We start from the raw sequence: 19,793 nt of genomic DNA, 5'->3' as shown, positions 1-19,793 counted from the left end.
AGGAAGATTATCTACAAATCATCTTCACAAGTCAAAGTTTGAATCAGAGCCTAAGTTGCTGATATATTGAGTGTAAGTTCTGGTTAGCATAGGTTGTTTACAGAACTCAAGTCTGTACATAGGCTGGTAGTTTGAATAGGGATGGCAACGGGGCGGGTCTAGGGCGGGTCTGCTAAACCCGAGACCCGCCCCACCACCTTTTGGCCCCGCCCCGCCCCGCGAACCCAACGGGTCCAATTCAGGTTAGACCCGTTGGACCCGCCATAAATTAAATAATTTTAAATTTATTAAATTAAAACATTTAAAAATTTAAAAATTAGCAAAAATCATTAAATTTAATTTCAAATATATATATCGATAATATTTGAGATAAAAAAAAATATTCTTACAAGTTAAAATTTATCAATTTGTAATTAATTAATAATTATTAGCCAAAAAATATTATAATGATATATTTTTATACTTAACTTATCATGATAAAATAAATTCATTTCAATCCAATAATATTATATACTCAAATTATGGATAAAATATTAATTATTTAGTATAAAAATATAATTATATATTATTAATATTACATATATATTTTATATTTATATATATACATGTATATTTTAAACCCGCTTGCAGACCCGCTTTAGCGGGTCTAAACCCACCCCGTCGGGGCAGGTTTCATGCGGAACCCGACCCATTTCCATCCCTAAGTTTGAACATATCTATCTCATATGAAATCCAAATAAAGTGCTTCTTGATGCGTTGAAAAGCAATAAGAATGGCTACAACTTTTATGTTCATATCAACGCAACAAGAATTATGAGTACTTTAATAGACAACATTCACTCACCTGTTTAAGCTCTCCTCAACCGCTGAAGTTCTCCTCGACCATTGTTGAGCAGCTCTGGTATTTCGAGCATAACTTTCGCATATAAACTCCGAACTGAGTGATTTTTAATGTGTTGAAAATCCATGATAAGGGTTACAATTTTCATGTTATCACTTTTCCTAGAAAGCAAAGAATTATGAGAACCTGAACAGACAACATTCATTCATATGTTTAAGCTCTACTCGACTCCTCGACTGTTGTTGAGCAGCTATGATATTTCGAGCATAACTTTCGTATATGAACTCCTAATTGAGTGTATATTGATGTGCTGAAAAGCTAAGATAAAGAGCTACAACTTTTATGTTTATCACTTTACCCTAAAATCAACGCAGCAAAACTTATAACACTTGAACTAACAACATTTACTCGAACAGTCGAAATGTTCTCACTTGGCTCTCAACCGGTAAGATACTCTCACTTGCTCTCACTCGACTGCTCACCAAGCTTGCCACCTGATCTCACTCGATCGCTCACCAAACCTTCACTTGTTCCCGCCAGTCGATTGCTCCAGATCCAGATCCAGATCTAGTCAATCGGTCAAAGCTTCAGTCCAAAAACGCAAATAGGACCGTTGTGTTTTCAGAAACAATACACAATATTTTTCAACAATCATATTACTTGTATCTAACGTCTATATCATTTTTGGAGGCTATAAATATAATAAGATCTGGAGATTGAGGAGAAGAGAGAGTGGAAAACCAAAAGAGTATTCGGCTAATAGCTTTATCACATGAAGAGGGCGTCAAAACAGATTATTTAGCTTAGTCAAGAACTTGCCCTTGGTGTTAAGAACACAACAAAGTTTTTGAGCTTTCACAGTCAAGTTTTTCACACTCCAACCCAACTCACTCACACATATTTGTTAGATGATTTGTATAGATTATTTGGGTGAGAGTCTTTGCCCAAAGACGTAAAAACGTTAAAGATTGTGTAAACTTTGTATCTTCAGTGTTATGTCATTGGAGAGAGATTGAGAATCTAGGAGTTCCGACTTAGGCGGTGGGGTAAATCCTATGATTGGAGTGAGTGTATTACAAGACGTTGTAATAGTCAAAGTTTTCTAGTGCATCCTTGCAAGGGGAAGATAAGTGCTGAAGTAGAAGTGGTTGAGTCTCCGAACATCCATAACAAATATTCGTACATCTTTACTTTATCGCATTTACTTATTTTTGCTGTTTTTGGATGGTTTGTTGAAGCATTTTATGTGTTCTTTAAATTACCAAAATGTTGTATACAAACTGTTTGATAAAATGTTTCAACCAAAATATTTTTACTATCTCAACTTACAATCTTTTCAAATGATTTCTCAAGCGCTTAATCGATTTTTAAAGGGATTATTTCGAGTGTTTTTCGCTTTATTTTGTAACCATACTTGATATAATTTATCGGTGTTCGGTTCATTTTCGAACATTTCAAGAACGAGCTATTGTAGCTCAAAATATTCTTTAATGTGTGTATTCATCCCCCTCTACACACACACTCCATCCCCAACAGTTAGCTAGGTCAACCGTTAATGTCGTCTCTATGCTTCAGTCATTTCATTCATAAGTGTGTGAGAGGTGTGTTGGTGTGCTATTTATCTCACATTGGTTGGGTAAAGTTCCTGGAATTTGTTTATATAGACAAAGACAATTTCCATCTTGAGCTAGCTTTTGGGGTTGAAGTTAGGTCAAAGTCCAAATCTTAACATAATATCAGATCTCAGACTCATCGTTATGTGTTGAACCGCCCATAGTTGAGCATTCCATGCTTCGGCCACCCGTTTATATTTCCAGGCTCTAGTCTTTTCATTATGAGTGTGCGGGTGTGTTTTAAGATGTTTCACATCGGCTGGACATATATAGGCTTGGATAATCCTTCTTTCTTGAGCTAACACAAAGACCAGACCCACCGTTATTTATTGAACTGCCCATAATTGGGCGTTCATAGTTGGATCACCCGTTATTATTTCCATTGTTATGTGTTAAACTACCCATAATTGGGTGCACATAGTTGAGTCACTTGTTAATGTCTCCATGCTCCAGTCATTTCATTGGACGTGTGAGATGTGTGTTAAGATATCCCGCATCGATTGGACAGGACAATTCTACCAACTATGGCTATTCATATATTTATAATATTATAAGAAATTTAAATAATGCTACTAATTAAGGGAGAAAAGTAAATAGTAACTGAATTTTGGTGAAGTTTTTTTTAATATATTAATAATATCTTTAATTTTTTGTTTTTTCAAACATTGATTTACTTTTTTTTTTGTTTTTTATAAATACTTTTATTTTATAATTCAATTAAAAAATTTATGAAATAAAATAAATTAAAAATAAAATCACGATCGTATAAACACGTACATGTATTCTGATACGCTAATATATATATGTGTGTTGTATGTACGTGCGGAAGACATGACCACCGATAATCATGGCTAGTCATATTGTACGTAGTACTTCATGAAATTGCACAATTTCCAACTCCAAAAATACAAAATAAGTTAAGGTTGATTGGTACATTTATATTAAGTGAGACATTTGATTTGTTATTAATCAAGAATTTGATCAATGTGGTGTATTTGAAATCCATCGGATTTTATTGCTTAAACTGTATAATTTTTATGGATTAGATTTGAAATCCACTTAAATTGTTTTTTCAATCTAATTGATAATTTATATGTGTGGAAGGGGTTTTGGATGTTTACTTATTATTTTTACGTAGATTAACTTAGGAAATATTTAAGTAATTAACCTCAAGTTCAATCTCACCTTTGAAAAATAATCTCCTATTGTTTATTACAATGGTTTACTGTTTTGTTCTTTTTAACATGACTTTTATTATTAAATATTAGATTTTTAACCTTCTCAATTTGATGGAAATTTAAAGATGCCAATTTGTCAAAGTATTGTCTTAGTTAGAAAATTTTATGGTTTGCTTTATAAATTATAATTACATATATAATTTAATAAGTTTTATTTATTAATATAATTAATATGACTCTTTTACTTGTCAAATCCTCTAACAACTAAGATGATTCACGAATTATATTATTTTTAATTGAAATTTTTTAATTTTATCTATAATTTACTCTATTTTTTTTGCTTTTAAATACGTATAAAAAAGAACGAAAATCAGAACATAGGTACAATTTTTTATTGATTTATTTGCTGAGTGGATAATTCAGAATGTGGATTATTTATTTTTTATTTTATTTTATTTTATTTTATTGTCTTGGAGAAATGGAAGATGGTAGAATATTAAGAGGGGAGAAATAAAAAAAGAAAGTAGGTCAATAATACAATTGATAATTAAGAGACAAACAAAGATGAGGAGGGAAAATTAGGATTTTGGGTGATTAAGTTTATTGAGATTAAATTTTAAATAACATAAAGAGTAGTTTGGACATATATTAAATTAAAACTTTAAATAAAAATTAGTTTACAAATTAAATAAAAAATTAAGAAGGTAAAAAATTTAAGTAATGAGTAAGAGAGGTGTTAGGATCGAAAATATGCGTAGAGTGGGGAGGGGGGGTGAATACACTATTTTAAAATTTAAAGAGTCTTCGATCTGATTTGTTAAAATCAGACAGAAGTTTTTGTTGCTTAAAACTTTTGATCTGCTCAAAAGATCTGAAAGATAACAGGCGGAAGAAATATTTCTCGCAGATTGAATATATGTATAAATAAGGCAGATAAGGTAAAGTAAGTGCAGTAAATAAATAGATATAGTTGTTTCTGGATGTTCGGAGATGAATTCTCCTACGTCACCCCTTCTTCTGTTTTCAGAAGGATTTCACTAGAAGACTTTGACTTATACAAGTCTTTGTACAAATTCAATCTAATCAATCCTTTGAGAATAACTCCTAGCAATACTTTCTCTCGAAGCAGATCGAACTTTTTTCTTTGAATTACACAGCACAAATACAGAGTGTAATTTGGTGTTTTGATCTGGATAGCTATGAATGACTTTGATCTGGATCGATTTCGTATATGCTTCTTTTGAAGTTTGATCGATCTTGAAATATCTTCTAACTCAGAATATCGAGACTCTTTTCTGATGATGTGGGCATCTGAGTTATGCTGAGTGAAGGCTTTTTGAATGAACTTCGATTTAGATAGCTTGTATTTTTTTTCACTATTGGTCTCGTGTTTGAATCTTTGAAGTGTTTGAGTATTTATAATCATCAAAAGTAGCCGGTGAGCCGCCAATCAATCTCTGATAGATAGCCGCCAACATATCTTAATAAATAGCTCACAAATCTTGACTTTGATGGAGGCAGATTAACGTTCAAAATATCATTAAATGATTTTGTCTTTTCTTCAACAATCTAAGAAACGGTTACTTTGAAGTGAAGCTTTTGATCTGGTTGAAATCATGTTAGATCTGTCTTAGATCGATCTGTAAAATCCGTTGAGAGTCTTCTTGATTGATCTGGATATCGGACACTTGTTCTGGCAATTTATACTTCAATTGTTTTATCCGAATATCTTGTATTTGATCTGGCATTATATTTGATCTTGAAATCTCGGACATTTTATCTGGAAGAATCCGAATAGATTTAGCCCATAAATTATTTTATTACTTGGTTTTGTTTTGACTTGTTATCACCGAAACTATTAGGGTTTGATCTCCAACAATTTCTCCCTTTTTGGTGATGTCAAAACCAAGTTCATTTTCGGATCAAGTTTTGATAAAGGTGATAGATCAAAGAGCTTTCCAAAATTATTTTATCATAGATCGAATAATAATTTTAGACAAAATAAATGTCAAAAATTAATTTTCCAAGATAATCAGATATACTTTGCTCTTCTTCTGATCTGGTGGTCCTTACTTTTTTCCTTTGCCTTTGGATTTAGATGAGATAGCCTTTTCCCCATTTTTGGCATCACTACTCTCAGATAAAAGGTCTAGAATAACCGTGAGTTGAGTACCAAAAGTGTCATGAATCTGTTTATTGTGAGCTTCTGTAGAGGCTTCGAGTCTGTCAAGTTTTCGAAGAATATTTATATATTCTCTAGCTTGTTGCTTCTGAACACTCAAAACAGATTCACTAATGTTATTTATTATTGTCAGCACGTGTGATTTGAAATCACGAAGTTCTTCAGATGTCTGGATCTGATTAACGTGCATTTCTCTGACAATAATAGGTAATTGAGCCAAAGATTCAGAAAGAGAATTATCAGACCTATCTTCATTTGGACGAGAAGATGAAGTTGATGTAGCTTCAGGTGAGGCACAAATTTGAAGTAGTGGAGCAGAGATAACCGGAGGTGTAAGAACAATATCATCCATAATCTTCGATGATATATCTGGATCTGTAATCTCTAAGAGGGTTGCAGATGGAAGACTTAACTTGTCTTTGAATATGATGGTAATAGGCCTTAATAGACTATGAATAAGATCAGTCCTAACTACCTTAAAGATAGGAGGCAGATCCATTACCAATCGTTCAGAAGAGACGATCTCCATAGAATCGTCATGAAAGTGATGACTTTGTTCATCCATTGGAACGAACGGTACCATTGCTGTGTGCGGATCAATAGCAGAGATCTTCGTTCGTTCTGGAGAGTCCACGATCATTTCTTCAATAAAAAAATCTTCTTGAGCAGAGGTATCAACTAGCAACTCATGTGCAACTAGTTCTTCTGTAGGAGTAAGAGTTTCATCTTGTAAGGTTGTGAGAACAGTTGATGCAGCCAGTGGTACCTCTATTTCAATTTCAAAGTCAGGATGTACAGAGAGGTCAGTTTGTTCTGTAATGATAAACTGATCACTCGATGTATCTAAAAAATGAGATGAAGTCAGTGGTTCCTCGGATAGGGATTCCTGAGCAGATTGATCCATGGGAGCAACATCAATGATTAATGACTTTTGTGGAGGAGAGGCAACTCTAACAAGTGAGACAGTTGGAGAATTTGGATCAGTAGACAGACTGAGTTCATCCGATAAGATAAAATCATCTGTGGCAGATTGCATATCAGATGAAGAAGCCTGCGCTTTGATTGGAGCTTCCAGAGGAAAGTCTTGTTTCATTAAGTTTGCCTTTGTAGTGAACACATGAGCATCATTCTCCAGTTGAGTAAGTGCGGCAGATATATCAAAGATGTTCAAACTAGTGGGATGAAGCTTTGCTCTCTGTATTCGAATGTGAGATCGAAGAATGCTTTCCTGAAGCCTGAGTTTTACAAACTCTCTTCTTTCTAGAGCTCGAGAAATGACTTGAGTCTCAGCCCATTCAAGAATTCTTTCTTCAAGAGATGCAATGCTCTCCAGTTTGTTCAAATTTTTGATATTGGTGAAGTGATCCTCAGTGCGATGAAATACCCATTTATCAAAGATGTTCATCTTTAAATCGACATGTTTGACAATACGATCAGAAGTCAGATCAATTAGTTGTTGAGTCTTTGATTGTGGATTTGAGACATCATCAGGCTTTTTGAAAAATCCAGAGCAAAAAGCAGTGATTTTCATCTGAGACTGGAGGGACAATATGTTCAACCATAGAAATCGGTATGGCGGGAACTGGTTCAGGTTGGGTAGGCATAGGGATCCGAGGGGGGAGTCTAGATGTCCTCCTTTTCTTTTCAAAATGTGGTGCAATAACGTCTGCAAGGATCCTTTGATCTGATTCTGAGGTCTATGAGTCAGAAGAATGAATCACCACCTTTCTTTTTGCTGAAGATCTTTTCTTTGGAGTAGCCTTTTTGGGAGGTGATACTTCTTTAGCAGCTTCGATTAAAAGAGGCTTGCTTTCATCTGGAAGAGTAAGATCTTCAATTTCATCTGAATGAGATTAACCATGTTTGAAGACTATTAATTGTTTAGCCCTGTAAACTTCAATTGCTCTCTCATTCAGAGTCTTATGCGGATGAAGTGCAGATGAGGGTCCCAGATGGACATTCAGATCATTCAATATATCTCCAATCTGAACTGCAAATCCCTGGGATTGTTCTGCAAGAGCAGTTATCATAGCAGATAGGATGTTGAACAGAACAACAGACCAATTTACAGTAATACCAGCAGAAATAGCAACCATAACATCAAATTTTTCAGATGTAATATCATCAAAAGAACCTGCTTTGGCCAGAAGAGACTTGGCCACAATATCGTGCAAAATTCTGAATTTCATCTTCAATTTCTTCTTTTTGCAAGGAATGCGGACTGGCTTGTCCGTCAAGGAGTACATGCTCTTCATCTGTTTCTTTGTTTCGGTAAAGATAGTCGAGAAATCAGTGATGCCTTGTCGAGGTAGATCGAATGAAGTGGTGAATAAATTAGATGTAAGTTGAACTGATTCTCCACCCAAGGTTGCAAATATAACACCGTCTTTGAATTTGGCTGTCTGAAAGAATTTGGGCAAAGCCTGCTTGTATAGCGATTTCCCTCCTTCGAGAAATTTTCGCAGTCCAGATGCTTCAATTGTTCTAAACATGTCCACCATTCCTTGATCTGTAAGATCGAATATGGTGTGGAAATCAACTAGAAGAACGTTTTGTGTAATGGGTGTCATGTTGTTCCTGCAAAGATCAAAGATACGAATGCGAGTATTCTGTTCTTGCAAAACAAATTTAGGGCTTCGTAGAGATTTGAGGAAGAATAAATCCGATAAGTTTAAATAACCTAAATATGTGGCACATGACGTAAGAAACTATTAAAATTCAAATAAAATGCGGCTGATGAGATATATCAAGCACGCGACAAATAAAATAGTATTTTAATAAATTCTTGGGAATGGAAAACGACAAACAAACATCCCCTTAAAAATTGGACACTCGGATGAAAGATCTGAGTAACCTTTTGCAATTTCAAAGCAAGAGAGAGAGAGAGAAAGTAAATAATAAAATCATGAGTTCCAATCAGTCTGTTGAAGAGTTTAAAGAGGAATTGCAAGAGTTCATCCTTAAATGAGTGATGAGGCTTTGGTTTAAGGTTGAGGAGATACGGATGTATCAACAAGCTCCATTCCCTCCACGCAAATATGAGGATGATTGCGAGTTAGAAGATCGCAAGGATAAGTATATGGAGTTGCTGGGTGCCATCACTGTTGATGAGATTCTTACACATCAGGGGGTGTCCTTTCTGATGTACAGGAAGGAGGTGAAGGTCCTTACTCATCTGATTAATGTAGGTGAGTACAAGGGTAGGCGATTTGATCCGGCCCTGATTGAGTGGTTGAACTTGTGGCGTCTTGATGCTGATGTGAGGAAGATGGTCTGGGGTCCAATACGACAGACTCTAGGTGATTAGGGTAGGTATTTGAAAGATGTAGTTGTATTTTGTAAGCTTCCGAAGTTTATGAAATGAAATATTTTGCTAAAATCTTTCTATCTTGTTCAGTAGATTAAACGAAGTGAGGTAGCAATAAATACAGAATAAGACTATGAAAACTTCTAAAGATAAATAAGGGAAAATCAGATGAGATTGTTCCTGATGAAAGTTTATCAACGCTTCATCAAAAGCAGATGAAACATTTATATAGTCATAAGAGAGATTACCTAGAAAACTAAACAGACAATAAATTAAATGCATAAGATAATAATGATATTTTGAAAGTTTCGAAGCAAGTTAATGTGTACACATAAACAAAAAAAGAACTATTTGTGATTAGACATGCTGTCTGTGAAATAATTGCATGTCTAATTAATTTCTTTCATGAAATATGAACTGGTATTAAAGTCAAAGTAATTTTGATAGGCTTTGAGAATTGATAAGTGCAATTTTTGCACTTATATTTTATATTAATTAGGTTGGCTTTTGTTGTATTTTGAGCGATATTATGCATTTCTTTTGTTGTTTGTGTTGTTTGCAGGAATTTGAGTGTTAATTATTTTATTTGAGAAAAAAGGGACAAAAAGAATTGGAGAAAAGAGTTGAAAAATGGATTTGAGAGTTAATCAGTATAGCGCCCCAGCGCTATCATTTAAGCGCTCCAGCGCTATACGGAGTCTTTCGAAAGGTGAAAAGTCGAGGAAATAGCGCTCCAGCGCTATCATACCAGCGCTCTAGCGCTGTTGAGGAATATTTTCGGGCGCTCCAGCGCCGAGTTCTAGCGCTCCAGCGCTAGGCAGTGTTCAGAATTTTGGAAAGTCTTGATCGAGTTTTTAAAAGGATTTTATGACTTATTTTGGAGGATAGGAGGGTTTAGAGAGGATTCAGAGCATAAGGACGGCGATTTAGAGTTTAGAATTATACTGACCCGCAATTAATCAAGGTAATTAAGGAAATTAATTACTAAATTTGGCCTAAAAGTATCCGAAGTGGATCGGAAGCTCCGTGCCAGGATCGGAAGCTCCGATCGAGATCGAAAGCTCCGTCGGCAAGATCAGAAGCTCCGATCGGGATCGGACGTTTCGTTCTGGCTAGGGCTGGCGTCATCACCGACGTCAGCAAGATGATGTCACTGCTTACACACGTGAGGTGACATCGGACGTTCCGATGTCACGATCGGACTCTCCGTTCGCGATCGGACGTTCCGATGAGGGATCGGACGTTCCGATCGCCGTCTATAAATAAGGGGTCCGAGCCCTCATTCTGTGCACCGGTTTCTCATCCTTTCCTCTGGTTTTCGAACCTTCTTACTTAGATCTACGGAGTTCTAGGCATCCTATTGGGAATTCGAAAGTTGCCTAGCGATCCCGACATCGTAGCGGAGGTGTGCCTAAGTTTTGAGGCGATTCTACACCAGCGGGCTGACGACGGACGAAGGTATAATTTGGCTTCCTAAAAATATTTAGGAGTATGCAATAGCTTAGTTAAGGCTTTTAGAGCGTTTATAGTAATGCATGGACTTTTGCATGTGTAGACGCAGTAGAGCAGACTTGTAGGCTTACCTAGACGGGTGTTCTAGGAGTTGACCTGCAGTGTTAGAGGTACGTAAGTACTGACCGAGATAGCCGGCATGATATTTATACATATGTGTGTGATGCATGATGTATGTGCTGTATTGACTATGTTTTACTGTTTTTAGCACATGCATATGTTTTTACGGAGACTGCATCGGGTATGATGTGAGTCATGATGGTTTCCATCAGTCAAGGCGATTCTTCCTGAGGATTCGTGTCTTGGGAATATACGAGTACCACGCGGAGTCGCTCTCTTGCCCTGTACTGTGTATTCCAAGCGCCATGAGTAAAGTGATTTAACCCTGATTTTTAAAGTCATGTGCATGCTCATATTTGTATTTATATCATTGCTTCCGTATTGAGCGTTCTAGCTTACACCCCTGTGTTTGGGTATTCGTTGTGTACCTTCTGACGGGGCAGATTTGAGGCTGAACGGTCCCGGTGGTTCCCAGCAAGGTTGAGGTTGTTACCGTGCAGAGGTATTTTGTTAGGGATTCTGATACCCTAATTTCGATTTGGTTGTATAAAAAATTATACACTGTTTCTATCGTCGGTTGTATTCTGCCGATTGGATTTGTTGTACTTTGGAATTATCCGCTATTTAACGCTTTAATTATTGTTGCTTGCACTAATCACTCTGATTAGGTAGTGGATCCGGGTAGGATCGCTACAAGAATTGCACAAGAGCTCGAGAATTCGGTACGAAGACAGAAGACGGCGGCATCCGGCGATGGCGAAGTTTCATTCTAATTCGTTCTAGTTTCTCTTTAAACTATATTTTTCTTAGTTTATGGATTGTTGGAAAAACATGTCTTATTTGATTTTGAATTGCGTTATGAACTAATTTCTTAGTTTAGAGGTAGACGGATCTTGACTGAAAACCATGATTGAGATATTTTGATTTATATATTTGAATTCTTCGCACAGTTTATTTGTGTTTTCCTGATTTTAATGCTTTCAATTTACTGGTCATAGATTGAATGATATATTATTTAGAATCTATCACTTGAGAGAGGAGATTTTGAATATGACATAGGAAAATACATCTTTGGTGTTTATATTGTTCGAGAGACATATAAATCCATAGAAGTTTTAGAAGAATTCTTGTGCTATTTATCGGATTTAATAATTGAACTTTGATAGAGATATTGAGTTTGTTATTGAATACGAATTTCTGCTTGACACTCGAGTGAGGTAGTAGAAAATAATAGGGATTCTTGGCTAATAAACTAGAAGAATTGATAATTGAACAATCATTAGAAATAAATTGTAGTGAACAGTCAAGTGAAGTCGAACCTCTAGCATTCTTCGCTTATTGAATTTTTCTCTCGTAAACTCGTGGTTATTTAGTTTTGTTTCTTGAAAATTTTAGTTTTATAAAAATCAAACCATTTTTGTAGCTCTACATAGGATTAGGATTTTATTAGTTGCAAATATTTGATATAATATCATTTATTCATTCTCCGTGGGATCGACTTGGACTTAATTCCTATATTATAACTTGACACCGTGCGCTTGCGAGCGAAAAACACGCAACATATTTTTGGCGCCGTTGCCGGGGAATTGAATTATATTTGATTTATATTAAATTGTGCTAATTAGTCTTAATTTTGATTTAGAGCATTTTATTTTATTTTGTTGGTTTTAATTTTAAATCTTTCCTCTCTATGCAGTTTATGCGAAAAAGCCAAAGTTACGACTCATGCTCTTTGAAACGGAAATTGAGAAAACTGCTAAAGCTTTGAGAAAAGCTAGAAGAGAAGAGTTGCAACAAATAGCTGAAGAAAGATAAAGAGAAAGAGTTGTCAATAATGCCCCGGTGCCGATCAAAGATCACTTTCGACCGGTGATCAATACTCATTATTCTGGGATAGCTAGGCAGAATATCACAACAAATAATTTTGAGTTGAAGCCAGCTCTGATTAATATGGTGCAGCAAAATCAGTTCAGGGGTGCAGCTACTGAAGATCCAAATTTGCACCTGCGTACTTTTCTGGAGATTGCTGACACAGTAAAGATTCATGGTGTTACTAAGGACACAATCAAACTATGATTGTTCCCGTTCTCTCTTAGGTACAATGCTCGTAGTTGGTTGCAATCACTAATTCTTGGGAGTATCACTACATGGGAGGATATGGCTTCCAAATTTCTGGCTAAGTATTTCCCACCTGCTAAGTTGGCTCAGTTGAAAATAGAGATCACTACATTCAAACAGCAAGATTTTGAGCAGTTGTATGAAGCCTGGGAGCGGTACAAGGAGTTGCTTAGGAAGTGTCCAAACCATAATTTTCCAGATTGGGAACAGATCGAATTATTCTACAATGGTTTGAATGGGCCAACTCGTATTTCTGTGGATGCTGCAGCTGGAGGTTCATTATTTTCTAAATTTCTTGAACAGTCTTATGAGATGCTTGAGCAAATGACTGTAACAGTTATCAGTGGCCAAGTGGGAGATCTGCAATAAGAAAGCCTTCTGGAATTCATGAGGTTGATGCATTCACTGCTTTGACTACTCATATGGCTACTATTTCTACACATTTGGCTGCACTGACCAAAGGAAATCAAATTTCTACTGAGACAGCATCACTGCGACTGCAGTAAATTCTGCTGATGGATTTGAGAGTGTGGAGCAAGCGCAATATGTGAACAACAAGAATTACAATAATTATCGAGGTAATCCTGTACCCAATCAGTATCATCCTAGTTTGCGTAATCATGAGAATTTTTCCTATGCAAACAATAAGAATGTGTTGAATCCTCCACCGGGGTTCAATACTCAGAATGGTGAGGGTAAGGCATCTTTGGAAGATCTGGTGCATAATTTTATTTCAGAGTCTTCTACAAGATTTAAGAGGAATGAGAATAAGCTGGATAGTATGGAGACGCACTTGACCAATGTGAGCGCTTCTATAAAAAATCTTGAAACACAAATTGGTCAATTGGCGAATGCATTGAATAATCAGCAGAGAGGTGTGTTTCCTAGCAATACCGAGGTTAATCCTAGAGAGCATTGCAAGGCTTTTATTCTTAGAAGTGGCAAGAAACTTGGAACAGATAAGCCGAAGGCAGTGGATAATGAGGAAGTTGAAGAGATTGTGGTGGAGTCCAAAAATTCTGATAGCAAAAATTCCAGCAAATCTGCAGTTGTGCCTGAGGAACCGCATGTGCAAAAATCTGTTCTGCCATATCCTCAGCTGTTCAAGAAGAAAGCGTTGGATGAAAAATTTTCTAAGTTTCTTGACATCTTCAAGAAAATTCATATAAATATTCCATTCGCTGATGCTTTGGAGCAGATGCCGCATTATGCTATATTCATGAAGGATGTGATGGCAAGGAAGAGAAAGCTTGAAGAGTTCGAAACAGTGAAGTTGACAGAGGAGTGCAGCGCCATCCTGCAAAAGAAATTGCCATAGAAATTGAAAGATCCAGGGAGTTTCACTATTCCTTGTATTATTGGTGGTGCGACTGTTAATAGGGCATTATGTGATTTAGGTGCAAGTATTAATTTAATGCCTTTATCTATTTTTAGGTCTTTGGAGCTTGGCGAGGTGAAACCAACCACGATTACTCTGCAGTTGGCTGATCGTTCTTTGACATATCGTCGAGGAGTTGTGGAAGATGTCTTGGTAAAAGTAGATAAGTTTATTTTTCCTGCTGACTTTGTAGTGCTTGATATGGAAGAAGATCAAGATGTCCCTCTAATTTTGGGGAGACCATACTTAGCGACTGGCAGAGCGTTAATAGATGTGCAGGAGGGTGAATTAACTCTATGAGTTGATGGTGAAGCTGTCACTTTCAATATCTATAAAACCATGAAATACCAAGATGAGGTACATTCTTGTAATCGCATTGATTTATCAAATTCTTATGAGAATAATTTTTGTGTAGGGTTGGAATTGGAGGACGCATTGGCTAGGTGCTTGATTAATTCCATAAATCAAGTGGATGATGATGATTGGGAACTTAGAGAGCAATTTCTTGATCTTGAAAGTTTTCCAAAGGAAAAAATGGCCAAGACAAAATTAAAGCATTGTCTGAGGAAGTCAAAAAAGAGGTACCAGTTTCTACTCCTGAATTGAAAGAACTGCCTGGTCATTTATGTTATGCATTTTTGGGAAAAAATTCGACTAACCCGGTAATTATTTCATCTTTTCTTACTCATGATGAAAAGGATAAATTATTAAGAGTCTTGAGAAAATTTAAATCTGCTTTGGGTTGGTCTATTTCTAATATCAAGGGAATTAGTCCCAATATTTGCATGCATAAGATTTTAATGGAGGAGTCGTATAGTAGTCCTTATGTTGATCATCAAAGGAGGTTAAATCCTGGGATGAAAGAAGTAGTAAAAGCTGAAGTGTTGAAATTATTGAATGCTGGTATTATTTATGCTATATCTGACAGTTCTTGGGTGTCGCCAGTACAGGTTGTGCCGAAAAAAGGAGGTATGACTATGGTAAAAAATGAGAAAAACGAGTTGATTTTGACTCGTACTGTTACTGGTTGGAGAGTTTGCATTGATTATAGAAGGTTGAATAAGGCTACTAGAAAAGATCATTTTCCTCTTCTCCTTTTATTGATCAGATGCTTGACAGGTTGGCAGGTTATAAACATTACTGTTTTTTAGATGGCTATTCTGGCTACAATCAAATTGCTATAGCGCCAGAGGATCAAGAGAAAACAACTTTCACATGTCCCTATGGTACTTATGCTTTTAAGAGAATGCCATTTGGTTTGTGTAATGCACCGGCTACTTTTCAGCGGTGCATGATGGCAAATTTTTCTGACATGGTGGAAGAAGTGATGGAAATTTTTATGGATGATTTTTCTGTGTTTGGGTCTTCTTTTGATCATTGTTTGCACAATCTGACCCTTGTTTTGCAGCGTTGCCAAGAGAAAAATCTAGTGCTTAACTGGGAAAAATGTCACTTCATGGTGCAAGAAGGCATCGTACTTGGGCATAAAGTGTCATCTAATGGGCTTGAGGTGGATCGAGCAAAAGTGGTTGCGATTGAAAAGCTTCCACCGCCAAATAATGTGAAAGCCATTAGAAGTTTCTTGGGACACGCCGGGTTTTATCGTCGTTTTATCAGAGATTTTTCTAAAATTACTAAGCCTTTGTGTAATTTATTAGAAAAAGATACATCTTTTATTTTTGATGATGCGTGTTTGCAGGCATTCACAAAGATCAAGGAGGCATTAATTTCTGCACCTATTATGATTGTGCCTGACTGGAAAGAGCCGTTTGAAGTGATGTGTGATGCCAACAATTATGTTGTGGGAGCAGTTTTGGGACAAATAAGAGATAAAATGTTTCGGGCAATTTACTATGCCAGCCGCACTCTTGACGGAGCCCAACAAAATTACACTACTACTAAAAAAGATATGTTGGATGTGGTGTTTTCTTTTGACAAATTCAGGTCTTATCTCATTGGCTCAAAAGTAATTGTTTACACTGACCATGCAGCTATTCGTTATCTCTTTGCCAAGAAGGATGCCAAGCCGAGATTGATTCGGTGGATACTTTTACTACAAGAGTTTGACTTTGAAATTAGAAACAATAAAGGGAGTGAGAATTTGGTGGCGGATCATCTGTCTCGCTTGGAGTTGGAAGGAAGAGTTGAACATGGCCTCATCAAGGAGCAATTTCCCGATGAACATCTTTTTGAGGTAACTTTTAAACTTTCTTGGTTTGCTGATTTTGCTAATTTTCTTTATTGTGGTGTTTTGCCTCCAGATCTTAATCATCACCAAAGGAAGAAATTTTTTCATGATGTCAAATTCTATCTGTGGGATGATCCATTTGTGTAAGGCCCGAGATTAATTAATATTAATCCAAATTTATTTAGTTTTAATCCGAGTATATTTAATTTGGGAATATTTAGAGTTTCGATTTAAATTCTAATATTCTTAAATTATTTAGGATTTAAATTGAATTAAAATAAGGGTCGAGGACCAAATTGCTAATAGTGAAGATTTGAGGGACTAAATTGCAATTATACTTGAAAGTTATCAGATTTGTATTGCAAGACTCAGCATGAAACGTGTATTTGCCTTAGAAATTTCAGAAGTTTGAAGAGAGAGCCCGTTCTTCTTCTTTTTCCTTTGAAACGTTGATATTCAAATTGTCGTAACTTTTGAACCGGTTGTCCGATTTCGATTCCGTAAATTGTTCTGGAATCCTTACGATGAGGGCTTCGATCTCGTGTAAGTTTTATGTTGTGTTATATGGATTTCAAAATCAATAAAGGGCAGATATCAGATGTTGAGTTTTCGATTATGTTTATCGACGTTTATGCGATTCTATATCGAAACCGGATTGATGAGTTTGTGTTATTTCTATCCAATCATGATTCCAGCATATTAATCGATTTTTATAGCTATTGAGATGAGGATTTGAATGATTTATCAGCTGGTTATTGACTTGAATATACGTATGATTGGGTTTTGAAGTTAGAAATGGTTTCGGGATTACGTCGGTTACCGATTTTGAATTGCTACGTCATTTAATCGAGTTTTGGAACTGTTTTGATAGCCGATATTTGAGTTGAAGTTGTTGTTGAGATGTTTTGAATGTTATAGTATTTTTCTTATTCAGTTTTAGTTGAGTTTGAAGGCTAAACGACACAAGACGTCGACTTGAACTAACGAAGAAAGAGTTGAGGTTTGAAATGCGATTGATTGACGACCTTTTGTTGTTTTCGACTCAATTTTGATATGATAGATTGAAATGAAGTTTGATATATGTGTTTTGGTTGTATCTTTCAGATTTAAAGAGTTCAGAATCAAAATAAACGAAGGTATAATGACGACATCGTGAAGTAGGGATTTTGAAACTCAGGAACGACTAATCTTGAGTTGGGCCGCAAAAACCACATACTTGTTTATGTTTTTGATTTGATTGTGATGTTGTCGATCCATCTGAGGTAGTGGATCTTTATATTTGAGTTGATATGATGCTATATTGAATTGATTCTATGTCAAGGTTGCTGTTAACCTTATTTGCGAGTCGGTTACGAACTCGTTAGATGGATATCCATGTCAAGATCAGTTATGAATCTTGATGGCCTCAAAGTTATGTGAATCAATTCGTATTTGAAGCGTTTAGGTACTCTATTTGTTGAGTCGAGTTTTAAATAGAGTTGATATGATTTATTTAACGCTTTCTATATGTTGGTTATACTGAGAATTGTATCTCACCGGAGTTTATCTGGCTGTTGTCTTGTTTTGTATGTGTGCATGACAACAGATGGGGCAGGAGCTAGTCATCGATTTCATTGACAGCTGGGAGAGAGTCTAGCACGTGAGGATTCGGATTGTAGATGTATTTAGAAGCATGGTAGAACACTTAACATGATATGTTGGAAGAACTTTGAAACAAGTTGTGTAATCTTATGTTTTGAGTACTTTGTGATCTAGTTGAAGTTGTAAAAGCTAGTTTATTATGCTCAAGACTTGATTTATGAGTATATGTATGTTTATAGAAGTTATATCATGTTAGTATCTTTGATTGATGTTGAATTGTGCCAAGATGCAAGCCTTGACAGCAAAACCTTTTCTGCTGAATTTTCTGGAATTTGATGGCTGCTCGATCCGCAGAAGTTGGCGGATCTAGCCAGGCCTGATTTTTCCAAAACAGAGAAGCTGAAAAATGTGCCTGCTAGATCGGTAAGATCTTACCGATCTAGCCAAGCACTATTCACAAAAAAAAAAAAAAATTTAAAGTATTCTTTTTATATATGATTAATTGGTTTTAATCATTAATTGCCCTAAGATGAGATTAGCAACCCGAGGTCCCCACAACAGGTGGTATCAAAGCATAAGTTTCTTGGACTGAGATTAGATGAGCGGGGTAGATCGAGTCTTCTATTCTGATTTATTTATTGCTTTCATAATTATATGGTATATGATTGATTGTTTACATATATTAAATTATCACATGATGCTGTGATAATTTGTGAAGAATATGCTATACAATGGTTTGAATTACATGCTATCTGGTTATTTGATTGAAGTACTAGCATGTATTATCAGGATGAATCAAAACTCGATCTTTTATGAAGGTAATGTGGACTGCAACAGACTTGTTGTAATTGAGATTGAACTGTACACTAATCTGTTTGATTATCAGATAGCCTCCCCGACCAGCACCGAGAGTTAGACAGACGTTGGCTATGAATCAGCCTGAACAGACAAATGCTGCACAGGTCCCAGTGACAGTGTCTGAACATGGACAGGGTAGTACTTCTACTGATGAGTTTAGTGATGCTAATCCAATGGAGAAACTTCTGAAACAATTTCAATAATTCAAACCACCGAAGTTGCAAGGAACAGAGAATGCTGTGGAGTGTGAGAACTGGCTGGAAGATATTGAGCAGTTATTCGAGTCTATTGATTAGATGATCATCGTGTGAGACTGGTAATTCATCAACTGCATGGCCTTGCCAAGAGTTGGTGGATAGCGACGAAAAAAGCATTGGAGAACAAAGGTACTGTTATTACCTGGTCTGTATTTTGAACTTCTTTCTATCAGCGTTTCTTTCCTGTGTCTTATCGCAAGGACAAAGGAGCAGAGTTTGCAAGTCTACAACAGGGACAGTTAAATATCGAGGAATATGTTGCAAAGTTCACTAGCTTGTTGAAGTTTGCTCCACATATTGCTGTTAATGATGAAGCTCAAGCCGATCAATTCATCAATGGCTTGAATCCTGATGTGTTTACACTTGTGAATTCGGGAAGACCGAATACCTTTGCCGATGCTCTGAATCGAGCAAAGGGTGCAGAAGCAGGGATACTGAAACAACGAGGAGCACAGTTTGTGCCACAGCCAGTGAGACAGTCCCAAGAATAGTCACAGATTCCACCGCCACCTCGATTTGAAGCTGGTGGTAGCAGCAGTGGAAAGAAGAAAAGTTTCTTTAAGGGAAAGAGTAAACAGTTCAAGAGATCTGGTGGTAGTAACTCTTCGAGTTCAGGTAGTTCCTGACAGTCTAGAACTGGACAGAAATCTGATGTATATTGCACCAAGTGTGGTGGTCGTCATACCAATGAACAATGCCGAGGTGTATTTGGAAGCTGCC

General features: G+C 36.3%; 1 non-coding gene across 1 annotated transcript; it reads right to left on the bottom strand.

Moving 5' to 3' along the window:
* Positions 1 to 12,899: 12,899 nt before the first annotated feature.
* LOC140885708 (small nucleolar RNA R71) lies at positions 12,900 to 13,005 on the bottom strand. The gene has a single exon (XR_012151126.1). It is a non-coding gene; the product is annotated as a small nucleolar RNA R71 (small nucleolar RNA).
* Between the last annotated feature and the right edge of the window lie 6,788 nt (positions 13,006 to 19,793).

Source organism: Henckelia pumila, chromosome 2, assembly GCF_033568475.1.
Source record: "Henckelia pumila isolate YLH828 chromosome 2, ASM3356847v2, whole genome shotgun sequence".
NCBI classification, from domain to species: domain Eukaryota; kingdom Viridiplantae; phylum Streptophyta; class Magnoliopsida; order Lamiales; family Gesneriaceae; genus Henckelia; species Henckelia pumila.
This window is presented reverse-complemented; position numbering and strand designations above follow the sequence as displayed.